Raw genomic sequence first — 15,000 nt, forward strand, 5'->3', positions numbered from 1 at the left:
TGGACTTCTCTACATTACCTTACGGGATTTACCGAATAGGTCTCCTACTAACTCCCCCGCCATAAGTTTCCTCAATATAAACAATGCGGCAGTGAAGGACCCGGTTTAATTTTCGGGGATCTGGCCCAGATCCTGAGAAAATGGGAACCGTTCGTTATCTGTCGCCTCTGGAGAGAGAGAGAGAGAGAGAGAGAGAGAGAGAGAGAGAGAGAGAGAGAGAGAGAGAGAGAGAGAACAGACTAGAAGGAGGGGTTGGGGGATCTCTAGCAATCTTTAAAGATAACTAAGTTAAAATATCTTGATGGCTGGAATGTATGCCTTGCTGAGATAAATTTTTATTTTTTCATTTTCTACAACAGAGTCCGAAACGGGCGTATTTTCCAGATTAAAGAAAGTGTTCTTAGACCTCCCTTCTTAACTGACAAGGTTATAATGGCTTAAGAGTGAATTTAGGCATTTCTGAACAGTAATTAATTTTTTCAATTGAATATAAATCTGATTTTTATAAAACAATGTAATGCCAATTCCTTACCCGAAAATAAGGCTACTTTAACAAGACATTAAGAAAAGTGAACGTTTTTTTAAGAGTAATTAATTGTTTTATTCATTATATATAAATCTTTCCCTATAAAACAATGTAATACCAATTTCTTACCCCAAAATTAAGTTGCGCTAACAAGATATTACGAAACAATTAACAGAAATACAATATGTACGCTTGTTAATAAGTAATTCAATCGCTCCCAACAATAGCAAAGTGATCTTTATCATTTTTACAAAAGAATTCACTTCATAAAATGTTGTCATTTTATTTGGTAAAAAAAATTCAGCAAATGAACTTGCATATATAAACAACAAAAGGCCTACTGCAGTTTCTTCACAAACATCGACTTCTTTTCCAACGTCAATTCCCTCTACAGAGTCACTTCCCTCTCCAGCGTCAATTCCCTCTTCAATGCAAATTCCCCTCTCCAACGCCATTTCCCTCTCTGAAGCCAATTCCCTCTCCAACGTCAATTCCCTCTTCAATGCAAATTCCCCTCTCCAACGCCATTTCCCTCTCTGAAGCCAATTCCATCTCCAACGTCAATTCCCTCTTCAACATCAATTGCCTCTCCAACATCAATTCCCTCTCCAAGGTCAATACCCTCTCCAATGTCAACTCCCTCTCCAAAGTTAATTCTCCCTCCAACGTCAATACCTTCTCCAACATCAACTCCCTCCCCAGTGTCAATTCTCTTGCCAACTTCAATTCCTCTCCAACACCAATTCCCTCTCCAACTTCAATCCCCTCTACAGAGTCAATTTCCTCTCCAATGTCAAATCCCTCCTCAATGTCAATTCCCTCTCCAACATCAATTGCCCCATCAACGTCAATTCCCGCTCCAACGTCAATTCCTTCTAAAATGTCATTCCCGGTCCAACACCAATTCCTTTTTCTAACGCCAATTCCTTCTCAAACGTCAGTTCCTTCTCCACCGTCAATTCCATCTCCAACGTTAATTACCCTCCCCACGTCAATTCCCTGTCCAATGTCAATTCATTCTCCATCTTCCTTTCCCTCCCCAGCGTAAATTCCTTCTCCAACGTCAATTCCCTTCCCAACGAAAATTCCCTCTCCAACGATAATGCCCTCTCCAACGTGAATTCCCTCTACAAAGCCAATTCCCTCTCCAACGTCAATTCCTCTCCAACGGCAATTCTCTCCAACATCAATTCCCTCCCCAACAAATAGACCGCTTCTGGAGTAAAAATCTGAAAATTATCAGTCTGTTTATTGGGTGCGGAACAGCAAAAAATTTTTGTCCTGCTGTGCAAGCATAAATCATTCGAGTAAATATGCGCATATATGCATTTGCAAATGCTTGCTTGCATGCAAATATTTATTTAAGGGGAAATGAATGCACGTTCATTCAAACGACGATAATATATTTTAAGCGTAAATGTATTTAAATGTAAATACAATTAAAACTTTCGTATTTACATAATTTAATCTCAATACAGAGTGTTGTATATATTTTAGCACAGCAGTACGCGAGCATGTTATTAAATGCAAAATTAATGTACTTCACTGACTATCTCTCTCTCTCTCTATATATATTTATCCATACACACAAAGACGCACACACACATATGTATGTATGTATGTATGTATATATATATATATATATATATATATATATATATATATATATATATATATATATATATATATATATATATATATATATATGTCACAATTAACTCGTTACTTCTCAACTTCCACACACCAGGAACACGAGGGGTCAATGACCATACAGATTGTGACGCCTGCATACACATATATATATATATATAATCTCGCTGGTTGGGACAGAATATCTTATTATAAACATAAGGACGTACGTCTAGATTCTGATGTAGGTTACCAAACCGAATGGCGTCATCCGGAAGCGAGACCTCTCATCTAAACTTTCTTAACAAATAGAAATAAAAAATAAGGATTTTCTAAATCCTAAAGTAAAGGCACAACTAGTCTGCAGGATATTAAGGTCCAGCCTGGCCCCTAATTTCTTCCATGCTAAGGATGTGACAGGGATTTAAGATCGATTAAAAAAATGCTTAAGGAACTTCTTGCATTCGCCGACTGAAAATGATCTTGTTAAGGAGACTCTCACTTATACTCGAGAATTAATTATTTTCGGAGAAGAGAGTTCAGCGAAAAGTTTGGGTCTAAGAGAATCTTCTATGAAAAATTTCGAAAGATGGTGCCCGGTGTCACTGACAAGAGGCAAAAGTGTGAAGTTTTTCTTGCAATGAAATTCGAAAGGTGGCACTCAGCCGCACTAAAAGAAAGCGTCAAGTTTTTCTTATAATAAAACTCAAAAGATGGTGTCAAGTCACACTAAAAAAAAAGGCAAAAGTGTGAAGTTTTTCTTGTAATAAAATCAGAAAGATGGAGCTCGATTGCACTAAAAGACAGTAGAGAGAAAGCGTCAAATTTTTTTTATAATAAAAGTCAAAAGATGATGCCCGGTGTCACTAAAAAAAGGCAAGAAAAGTGTCAAGTTTCATTATAATGAAACTCGAAAGATGGCGTTCGGTTGTACTAGAAGAAGGGCAAGAGAAAATGTCGACTTTTTCATACAATAAAACTCAAAAGCTGCCGCCCGGTTGCACTAAAAGAAAGGCAAGAGATAGCGTCAAGATTTCCTTATAATAAAACTCAAAAGCTGCCGCCCGGCTGCACTAAAAGAAAGGCATGAGAAAGCGTCAAGATTTCCTTATAATAAAACTCAAAAGATGGCGCCCGATTACACTATAAGAAAGGCGAGAAAAAGCTTCAAATTTTGTATGGTAGGCGAAGCTGCAAAGAACGAACTCGGAGAGGAGATGAAGCTTTTCCCGTCAGCGTCCGAAAAAAATACGAGGCAAAAGTCGTGGGGATTCTCAAAAGCCCCTGTGCCAACGACACTTCGTAATGGAGGGATAAAAAAGAATGAGAAGCACCACCACTACCTTGAGATGCCAATGGCAGTGCATAAAGAAAGGATAAGACCGAGGAGCACTACCTTAAGAGTTCTAGAGACACATCTCAGGATAAGACAGCTGGCACCGAGATGGCTGCTGGGGCGCCAGGAATGGGAATGAGTAGGAATTCCCGGCGAGAATGGCTGTATACAGAGAGTGGCATTTTATTTCCTGATTCCTTTTAAGGACGGACTAAAAGGCAATAAAAGGACTCTCTCTTATAAATGTGCGTAGAGGTGAAAGCTTTACTTCACAGTAGTCAATCTGTAATCCCATTTTACTCAAAAATACTTTTAGAAAATTGTAATCTGCGTCATTTTTCAGAGTTTCCTTTGGAGATTTCAAGAAACAAATTTCATTTGCAGTGAAATATGGGACGTAATCCTTTGGAGTTGAAAGAAAGTTAATATCTATAAAAAATAATCTGTTTTATTTGGTCTTTTAAAATAAGCAATTTTCTAAGCTGCAAATTTATTACGACAAACTTAGTCATTAAATTTTTCTAAAATTGATTTTGAATTTCCTGGGATGATGTACAGAAATACTAAATTTGATAAACATCCCTATTATGGGAAAAAGTATAATCCGAAATGATATCTCTACGTCAATCTAGTTCCCTTGGAATGGGAATGAATCCCATTCCAAAGACTATAACTCTGTCTCCTTAGAAAGAGAGTATTTGTACCCTGACAACTGATTGAGTACTAATCGCATTAGACAGGACCCCCAATTCTGACTCTTCAATATTCTTTTAAGTATTTTCAGGCTTTCCTGACTTCCATAACCTGATTTTTGTAACAGCCCGATTACCTTGACCTTTGAGGAACCTTTGACAAAGCGCCCTCTTCAAATCAACAGCATCATAACATCATCATCTTTGAAAAAATAAAAAGAAATCTAATCTCAAGGTCTTCATGTTATGAGGAACAAGGCGCACCGGATACATAAATTAGTCTACGTCTCCTGGAGAGAGAGAGAGAGAGAGAGAGAGAGAGAGAGAGAGAGAGAGAGAGAGAGAGAGAGAGAGAGAGAGAGAGAGAGCCTTGTTATACTCAAAGCTTTGGGAAGTCATATAAACTAATACTTGAGAGAGAGAGAGAGAGAGAGAGAGAGAGAACGTTGTAATGTTCAAGCTTTGGAAACTCGTATAAACTAATACTTGACAGAGAGAGAGAGAGAGAGAGAGAGAGAGAGAGAGAGAGAGAGCGTTTGAATGTTCAAGTTTTGGAAACTCGTATGCTAATAATCGACAGAGAGAGAGAGAGAGAGAGAGAGAGAGAGAGAGAGAGAGAGAGAGAGAGAGACGGTACACTTGTTCGTAACCTTGTTCAAATGAAGACAATTCGCTTATTAATCTATTTTTTTCTCTCTCTTTACAGGTATGTTGAATATCCTCCATTACCACTATTACGACACACACTGAATGAGTCAATATTAAGAGTTGCATGACATTGCGAGAATACACTGACGTGAGTAAATATTTACTTCATCTTTTTCAAGGTCATATCTACTACAGTGTACTGGAAATATTCCTGTACAGTATTTACAGGACATCTGTTACAGGAATTTCGCTCAGTAATGAAAACATAAATCCATAAATGTTTATTATATTTATCAAAATATTAAGAAAAGGAATACAATATCTTTAAGCGAGTATACAGATTATGTTACGGGGATATACACTGAAGGCTATTATAAGTTTTATATAAAGTCTGAGCATGAATAATTCATTCTCCCTCTCTCTGTATATAATATATATATATATATATATATATATATATATATATATATATATATATATATATATATATAGAGAGAGAGAGAGAGAGAGAGAGAGAGAGAGAGAGAGAGAGAGAGAGAGAGAGAGAGAGAGAGAGTTTTGTGGTCTTCATTTCAACAAACAAAATGTATAAAGTTTGATCATTACATCAAAACTATAAGACTACAAGCAACAAGAAATCCTTAAACGACTAGGAAACATTTGCCTCGACCCCCATCTCTCTCTCTCTCTCTCTCTCTCTCTCTCTCTCTCTCTCTCTCTCTCTCTCTCTCTCTCTCTCTCATATTTAAAGACGCTGAGCTTTCATCCTCTCTGAGGAGAATCCATTGAGGACCCTCCTCACATTTTCTCTCTCAAGAAGAAACCGAATTGTTTCCAGTCTTCCTTTCTGGCGTTCTCTAAATTGCTGACGAAGAGCATGACTATGTTCATGGGGGGCATGCGCGTGTGTGTGTGTGAGTGTGTGTGTGTGTATTTATATGTGTATATATATGTACATATATGTATGTATATATATATATATATATATATATATATATATATATATATATATATATATATATATATATATATATATATATATATATATATATGTATATATATACACACACACATATATATACAGTATATATATGGCACCTCCTCGGCTGTATGTTCATACATATACTGTTTGTATGTATCTGTGCAAAAGTACACCGTTTGTATGTGCTTGTTGTGCATACGGATACCGTTTGTATGCGTTTGTGCACGCGAAGCCGTTGGTATGTGTTCATAGGTGCCGTCTGTATTTTTTCTGCAAGCAAATACCGTTTATATGCATTTGTGGGCGTTTATGCTAAAGTAGACCATTTATATGCGTTTTTATGCGTTTGTATATGTTTGTGCACACGCATACCGTTTGCATGCCTTTCCATCTAACACATGCACACATAAATGCACAAAGAAACAAGCGTGTATAACGAACACATGCATGAGAATTTGGATCTATGCCACCGGTCGGTGAGGCTGCAAATCACCTAGTTTTTCCGCTGAGTTGACAAAGACGTATCGTACATCAGAGATCATAAACCCGGCTCCCCCCGCCCCCCCTACCTTTAGCCGGAACCTTCGGCCCTCTCCCCTTCCCCGGAAGTTTCCGCAAGACTGAGCATCGATATTTGCACCGAAAATTCCGAGCCGCCGAAGCGGCGTGGATAAAAATGCAGGGTAATGCAAATGGATGTTCGGAAGTCAAGCAGGTAAACAGGACGTATAGGAATTCGAGTATTTTGTGTTCGTGGGATTTCTGTATTAATATCTAAAGACTGTCAGTTTCTGTCTGTTAAATTTCTGTATCAATGTCTAAACACAGTTACTTTCTACTTGTTAAATTTCTGTATCTGTGTCTAAAGGCAGCCACCCTCAGTCTGTAAAATTTCTGTATCAATGTTTAAAAGCAGTCACTTTCTGTTTGTTAAATTTCTGTATCAATATGTAAAGAAAGTCACTTTCTGCTTGTTAAATTTCTCTGTCAATGTCCAAAGAAATTCACTTTCTGCTTGTTAAATTTCTCTGTCATTGTCCAAAGAAATTAACTTTCTGCTTGTTAAATTTCTTTATCAGTCTAAAGACAGTCACTTTCTGTCTGTTAAATTTATGTATCAATGTCTAAAAAAGTCGCTTTCTGTTTGTTCAATTTCTGTTTCAAAGGCTAAAGACCGTCACTTTCTGCTTGCTAAATTTCTGTATCAACGTCTAAAGAAAGTTATTTTCTGCTTGTTAAATTTCTGTATCAATGTCTAAAGATAGTCACTTTCTGTCATGTGGAATTTCTCTATTAATGTCTAAAGACAGTAAGACAGAAACTGCCTAATACATGGTAGGGTAGAGGTGTCATTTCATGGGAATTTAATAGATAATTCTTCTTTCCACCATCATATTTATGTACTCATGAATTTTGTCTACTTACAATAAAAACAAGTAAAAATGCGCGGGAGATTCTTCGACGCAATCGAGTTTTCTGCATAGCGTATAATCAAGGCAACCGAAAATAGATCTATCTTTTGGTGGTCTCGGTACAATGCTGTATGAGCTGCGGCCCATGAAACGTTAACCACGGCCCGGTGGTGGCCTGTCTTGTATCGTTGCCAGACACACGATATGGTTAACTTTAACCTTAAGTAAATCAAAACTACTGAGGATAGAGGGCTACAATTTGGTATGTCTGATGATTGGAGGGTGGATGATCAACTTACCAATTTGCAGCCTTCTACCCTCAGTAGTTTTTAAAATCTGAGGGCGTAGAGGAAAAAGTGCGGACGGATAGACAAATAGCCATCTCAGTTTTCTTTTACAGAAAACCAAAAATACCGTTTATATGAAACAACAGTATGAAAGTAATAACATAGTCACTGATTTTTTACAATAGATTTATATCTATCTATCTACACACACACACACACACACACACACACACACACACACACACACACACATATATATATATATATATATATATATATATATATATATATATATATATATATATATATATATATATATATATATATATATATATATATATTCGAACACTTTACAAGAAAATAGCAATTTCTATCTCAGCAATTCTCACATATTCCGGAATAATTATTTGGTCTCCTGGGAAATTGTTGATATCAAAGCGGAAGATAAACATGCCTCTATAATGGCAGATGTAAATAAACACTCAACAAAAAGATCATTTAAAAAAAATTTCCCATTTCCTTTAATGTCAAGTTGAAGCCCACAAAATTTTTTCCAACCTATTAAAAAGCAAACTCTCATTTCATTCAAATAGTAATCATAAGAAAACCAGAATGAGCAGACAACGTTTCGATAAGTATCACATACCAGAAACGTTTTTCAAGTTTATGACCAAAACATGAACAAAACCGCACAGGAAATTGAAGAAGGAAGTAAACACAAAACACAAACATTAATTTGTTTCCCCAAATATTTTTCACCTTCCGCGCATTCCTTTGTAAATAAGGCCGATACTGTAATTGTGTCTGCAACAGATGGTGCCTGATTGGCTTTTGACTGAGAGAGAGAGAGAGAGAGAGAGAGAGAGAGAGAGAGAGAGAGAGAGAGAGAGAGAGAGAGGTGGTCAGACTATGGAATAGAGTACCGTTAGGTCTCCGACACTGTATAAACAATTGATTATTAATGCTAAAGGGACGGGAATGGTCAACCTGATCTTATGCTGCCCATGCCAGAAGAAAACGTGAAACATTACCAAAAAAATATGAGTCGTGAAAACAAGAAACACTACTAAAAAAATCAGTGGCGTTCAGCCTAGAAAGACCACCACACTTCCCCTTTAAAGAAGGGACTTGCCGTCCCGACCCTCTCGTACTGCCGTCAATTTTGACGGTAAGGGTCCACTACTAGGGCATCCATTTCTACACCAAACCAGTCACTCTCCCTCCTACAAACTCTAACATATGCTTCACTTTCACCATAAAAAGTTTTTATCAGTTTTAACTTTACACAAGTTAAGTATACCTTATTTTAACCAGACCACTGAGCTGACTAACAGCTCTCCTAGGGAGGGCTGGCCCGAAGGATTAGATTTATTTTATGTGGCTAAGAACCAATTGGTTATCTAGCAACGGGACCTACAGCTTATTGTGGAATCCGAACCACATTATAGCAAGAAATGAATTTCTACTACCAGAAATAAATTCCTCTTATTCTTCATTGGCCTGTCGGAGATTCGAACTCTGGGCCAGCACAGTGCTAGCTGAGAACGGTACCCACCCTCCCAATGAGGAACTTTGTAAACATGTGTATATATATATATATATACATATGTATGTGTGTGCGTATAATATACATATATACCAGAAGAAAATAAGCCCATACAAGATTAAATGAGAGAGAGAGAGAGAGAGAGAGAGAGAGAGAGAAATTATTCTTTTCTTAGATAGGCTAGAGAAATATGAAACCTATATCTCGGACAAAACTGCGAAATAATAAACATTATCTCACAAATAACATCAGATTACCTTCATATAACGGAGAATAATTATTACAATCACTGTAGGTTATCCTGCGTTCATTCGTATAATAAAGAAAAAAAAAAACGCGTATTATCCAAGTAAGTTGATTACCCTTCATGAAGCATTGCCCAGTCTCCAAATGAATGTTTATGAGAATTCCTGTGCTCGACGGAAAAAAATTTATAAAATAACCGGCCCTGCATACGAGTGGCTGCTTTCTCCTAATAAACTGCATGCCCTCATTTAGTTTTAATCGAAGCTTAATTAATACTCAATTGTCGGACTCAGAATATGATATGGGTATTTTGGAATCTATGCCCAGAATTCATGTAATAAACGGGTATTTTTTAATTTCAAATTCATTATTCTTGTATGGTTCTGATGTTGAATATTAGTGGATGAAATCTGGGAGTAGTCTCTCTCTCTCTCTCTCTCTCTCTCTCTCTCTCTCTCTCTCTCTCTCTCTCTCTCTCTCTCTTATTTAAACTCTTTGAAGACCTAAGCTGCTGACTGCAACTAGCAGTTACGATTCTATATTGTGACTGTTTGACCAGTTTCTTTGAAGAATGTTTGTCGTGAATAGTGATAAATAAATAAAACGTTATAAATGTCGAAGTTGATTTTGCTTAATACCGTAAAGTATTCAATATCTCAGTGTACACGCGTTTACAACAGTAATTGAAAAATTATACCCAAAACATTATCCCTCTATTTATAGGCGGTTCTTCATTGGATGGGTGGGTACAGCTCTCGGGTAGCACGCTGTTGGCCCAGCGTTCGATTCTCCGACCGGCCAATGAAGAATTAGAGGAATTTATTTCTGGTGATAGAAAGTCATTTCTTGTCATAACGTGGTTCGGATTCCACAATAAGCTGTAGGTCCCGTTACTAGGTAACCAGTTGGTTCTTAGCCACGTAAAATAAATCTAATCCTTCGGGCCAGCCCTAGGAGAGCTGTTAATCAGCTCAGTGGTCTGGTTAAACTAAGATATGCTTAACTTTTTTTTCTACTTACAGGCAAGTAAGCATATAATTAAAAAAATACATAAAGTGATTCTAAAAGTTATTCTGCACTGAAATATTAATTAAGTATCACTTTAATGCCGAGAAAATACCACAAAGGCACAAGAAAACATTATACTGAAAAGTCCACTTAATATACAGTTCAACCACACAGACTTGTAAGTGCTGATGGTGACAATGGAAATACACGTTTTTAGAATGAGGAAATAAGCATTTTTAGACAAAGGAAATAAAAATTTTTCTAAAAAGGAAATAATCATTTTTAGAAAAAGGAAATAAAACTTTTTCGAAAAACGAAATAAGCATTTTTTTGAAAAGGAAATAAATTTTTTTATATATATATAAAAATGAAAGAAAACTTTTTCGAAATGCGAAATAAGCTATTTTTTTTTTACAAGGGAAATAAAATTTTTTATAAAAATTAAATAAAAAACTTTTTCGAAAAACGAAATAAGCATTTTTTTGAAAATGGAAATAAACATTTTTATAAAAATGAAATACAACTTTTTCGAAAAACGAAATAAGCATTTTTTTTTTAAAAAAAGGAAATACATTTTTTTTAGAAAAAGGCAACAAACATTTTTCTAAAAGGGAAATAAATATTTTTAGGGAACAACAGGAGCTGAAACAGATGTTATAGTTTGCTGAAGGAATATTCATCGTTGAATCCTGTTAATTTGGATACCAGTGACACAAAGTATAAATGAATTTAACTTGTAAATCGTTTGTGCTCGTTCAACAAAGCCACCCGCAGCATGCAACCGACGGCGTGTTCGCACAGAATAAATAAAAGATGCAACGAAAAACTGCGCGAGGAAAAAAAGACTGTAATTTGGAGCAGTTTGGTACAATCATTATGAGCCTGAAAAATATTTTCAGGGAAAGAAATGTAATTTAGTTTACTAAATGTGATTTCCAAAGCACCATATTCTTAAATCAGAATTACCGTTACTTATAAATTAAACATTTTAAAATCAAAAAGCATTACAAAAATTCAAACTTATTTGTTTATCTTTTAACCTTCCAATCTCGAACATACGATGATTGTCATCACAAAAAACAGGGGATGACAGAGAGATAATATTGCTAAATTAGTTAACATAGAATAAAATGTTTAACATTATTTCTTGAAAGTAATAAGTGCTTGCAACTTCATGACATTTCAACAATACATGTATATAGTATTTAAGCCAAAGGCCAAGCGCTGGGACCTATGAGGTCATTCAGCGCTGAAAATTAAACTGAGAGTAAAGAAGTTTGAAAGGTTTAACAGGAGGAAACCTTGCAGTTGCACTACGAAACAAGTGTTAGGAGAGGGTTAAGGAATGTAAGATGGAAGAAAGAGAATATGAACGGAGGTACAGTTATTCAGGTGATGCGTAAAGCAAGAGATGATACCTTGCCGATAACAGAGAAAAAGATTTGAAAACCTAAAAAAAAAAAAACATAAAAAAAAGGGTAGCAGAGGCTCAGCAGAATCCAATTTCCGCGCTGTCAATATCAGTTCCGAATGGCCTCAACAAAGTGAGGTGTTTTACATCTGCATCTGTTATAGTTCTTTTGGGATGTGAAGGAAAGAGCTTGGTCGAAAATTCCACCAAACTCTCTGAATGATTTTGCAAGCTATTTATTCTAATCATATATATATATATATATATATATATATATATATATATATATTATATATATATATATATATATATATATATATATATATATATATATATATATATATATATATATGTATGTATATATATATATATATATATATATATATATATATATATATATATATATATATATATATATATATATAAATATATATATATATATATATATATATATATATATATATATATATATATATATATATATATATATATATATATATATATAGAGAGAGAGAGAGAGAAGAGGGGAGGCACACTTGTGCCAACTAATTTTTTCTTATAACTTCTTTAACCTCTCTCTCTCTCTCTCTCTCTCTCTCTCTCTCTCTCTCTCTCTCTCTCTCTCTCTCTCTTTCTCTCTCTCTCTCTCCAAAACACCCACCTCCTCGCATCCAAGACTTTCCATACCGATGACATTTCCGATGACAAAACTTCTGGAAATATGTGAGAACTTTCCCACTATTTTTGTCTTCCTTTTGTGACAAAGGAGGCATCTGTTCCCCATACAGTATATCCCCTCCCCGCTCCCGCCTTCCTCTACTGTTATTAGATTACCCCTTCCAATAATGCTGGAAAATCGCACACAAAAATGAAACAGACTTTTGTTCTTATCCTCATAACATAAGAGTGATGATACGAGTGATGATTTAGTGATGAAAATTCGCACCTCAGGAAGGAAACTCACATAAACTAATGCTAGAGAGAGAGAGAGAGAGAGAGAGAGAGAGAGAGAGAGAGAGAGAGAGAGAGAGAGAGAGAGAGAAAAGTTAAGTATACCTTAGTTTAACCAGACCACTGAGCTGATTAACGGCTCTCCTAGAGAGGGCTGGCCCGAAGGATTAGACTTATTTCACATGGCTAAGAACCAGCTGGTTACCTAGCAACGGGACCTACAGCTTATTGTGGAATCCGAACCACATTATACCGAGAAATGAATTTCTATCACCAGAAATAAAGTCCTCTAATTCTTCATTGGTCGGCCGGAGGCTCGAACTCAGGCCTAGCAGAGTACTAGTCGAGAACTCTACCGACCTGTCCAACGAGGAACTAGAGAGAGAGAGAGAGAGAGAGAGAGAGAGAGAGAGAGAGAGAAAAATTACCAATAAATGAAAAACAGCAAAGACAGAAGGAACGCGTGGTATAAATTGATATCCTACTATTCATTTTATAACATAAATGTGAACATGGATAATTATAAGTTTTTTATATAATTAAGTTACTGTACTAACAAGAAACCGTAAGAGAGCAACAGTGACTTACCTCCATAGGTGGGAGTGATTCTACGCACACCTAAAAAAGAAGAAAAATACATTACTGCATTGCTGTATTAGAAGTTACGTACAGTTATACATTCACTTTCGCTGACAGTATTCCAGTAATTAACTTTAGGTTTGACTACAATAAATTCTAAACAAAAGAGAGTAGAGCAATTTAATGTACATATATATACATAAATATATATATATATATATATATATATATATATATATATATATATATATATATATATATATATGTACATATATATATATATATATGTATAGATATTATTACATATATATACATATATATATATTTTATATATATAATTTATATATATAAATTCTATACCACCACCAGTAAATATATGCAAAGTACCCAGACATTCTTTGGTGTTATTGCCACTTTGGAAGCGACTATCAATCACCCGAAGGTCATTTATAAGCAGAAACTCTCTCTCTCTCTCTCTCTCTCTCTCTCTCTCTCTCTCTCTCTCTCTCTCTCTCTCTCTCTCTCTCTCTCTCTCTCTCAAATAAAAAAGAAAAAATTTCAGAGATGGTAACGAAATTTTCTCTCTCTCTCTCTCTCTCTCTCTCTCTCTCTCTCTCTCTCTCTCTCTCTCTCTCTCAAATAAAAAAGAAAAAATGTCAGAGATGGTAACGAAAATTTCTCTCTCTCTCTCTCTCTCTCTCTCTCTGAGTAAGTAGGTACGTATACTGCATGTAGGAAGAGGTAAACAGGTATCTTTCTCTATTTACAAAGATATTATTTACAAAGATATTAGGCTCTATCAATCAGAATCATCAAATAACATAGTACATGAAAACATATAAGCACAACAATGACATGTAATTTTCTTTCATTTATTCATTAATTTGTTAATTTACTTTTCTTTTTCTAATATATGATCTCTTTTTTTCTGTATATCCCATTACCTTCTATTACGTCTTTCAAATAAACACCCTAATATGCTTTGGAAGCTTGAACTTCAAGTCAATGGCCCCTATGGGCTTGTTCCTTGTTGTATTGGGTTCATCTCCTGAATAATAATAATAATAATAATAATAATAATAATAATAATAATAATAATAATAATAAAAGTACAAAATGCCCAGTGAAACAATGTACAAAAAGTGAGACAATAAGCATAACATTATTATTATTATTATTATTATTATTATTATTATTATTATTATTATTATTATTGTTCAGAGATGAACCCTATCCATATGGAACAAGCCCATCATTACTATTATTATTTGTATTGCTATTATTCAGAGCCCTATCCTGACTGACTTGAAACTGAAGCTTCAAAAGAACATTATGGTGTTCATTAGAAAAAAGGAACAGAAGGTAATACGAAATACAGAAAGAAGAGATCAGTTATTAGAAAAGAGAAAAAAATTAACAAATTAATAAATAAATAACAGTACAATAAAAGTGTGGTAATAACTTTCTCTCACTTTCCCTCATTTCTCCATGAGATTCGTTTATTAAAAGTTCCGCTTTATATTGTGATAATGGACCATAATTCAAGATATGCCGTCCTCTTCAAATTTATGCCACAGTAAAAGCGGCGGCTCTAACAATGCACGGCTGCAGTCAAAATTGTGCAAACAACAGATTAAGGGGAATATTATCTAAAATATTTCTTGGATCTAGGAATATGATAGTTGTTGTTTCGGTGGGTGTTGTTTTGTTGCTTTTAGGTTGTTCTACATCATTATATTTTAATGGA

General features: G+C 35.1%; 1 protein-coding gene and 1 long non-coding RNA gene across 10 annotated transcripts in view; one reads left to right on the plus strand and one right to left on the minus strand.

The window, feature by feature from the left end:
- Window positions 1–15,000, minus strand: part of LOC136845294 (uncharacterized) — a 676,812-nt gene that overhangs the window by 243,457 nt on the left and 418,355 nt on the right. For both annotated transcript variants that reach the window (XR_010855135.1, XR_010855136.1), the window contains exon 6: window positions 13,263–13,292. This is a non-coding gene — a long non-coding RNA (uncharacterized lncRNA). The remainder of the gene's footprint in view (window positions 1–13,262; window positions 13,293–15,000) is intronic.
- Window positions 1–15,000, plus strand: part of LOC136845293 (toxin Tbo-IT2-like) — a 335,465-nt gene that overhangs the window by 110,920 nt on the left and 209,545 nt on the right. The window lies entirely within an intron of this gene.

Source organism: Macrobrachium rosenbergii, chromosome 13 (assembly GCF_040412425.1).
Source record: "Macrobrachium rosenbergii isolate ZJJX-2024 chromosome 13, ASM4041242v1, whole genome shotgun sequence".
NCBI lineage: Eukaryota > Metazoa > Arthropoda > Malacostraca > Decapoda > Palaemonidae > Macrobrachium > Macrobrachium rosenbergii.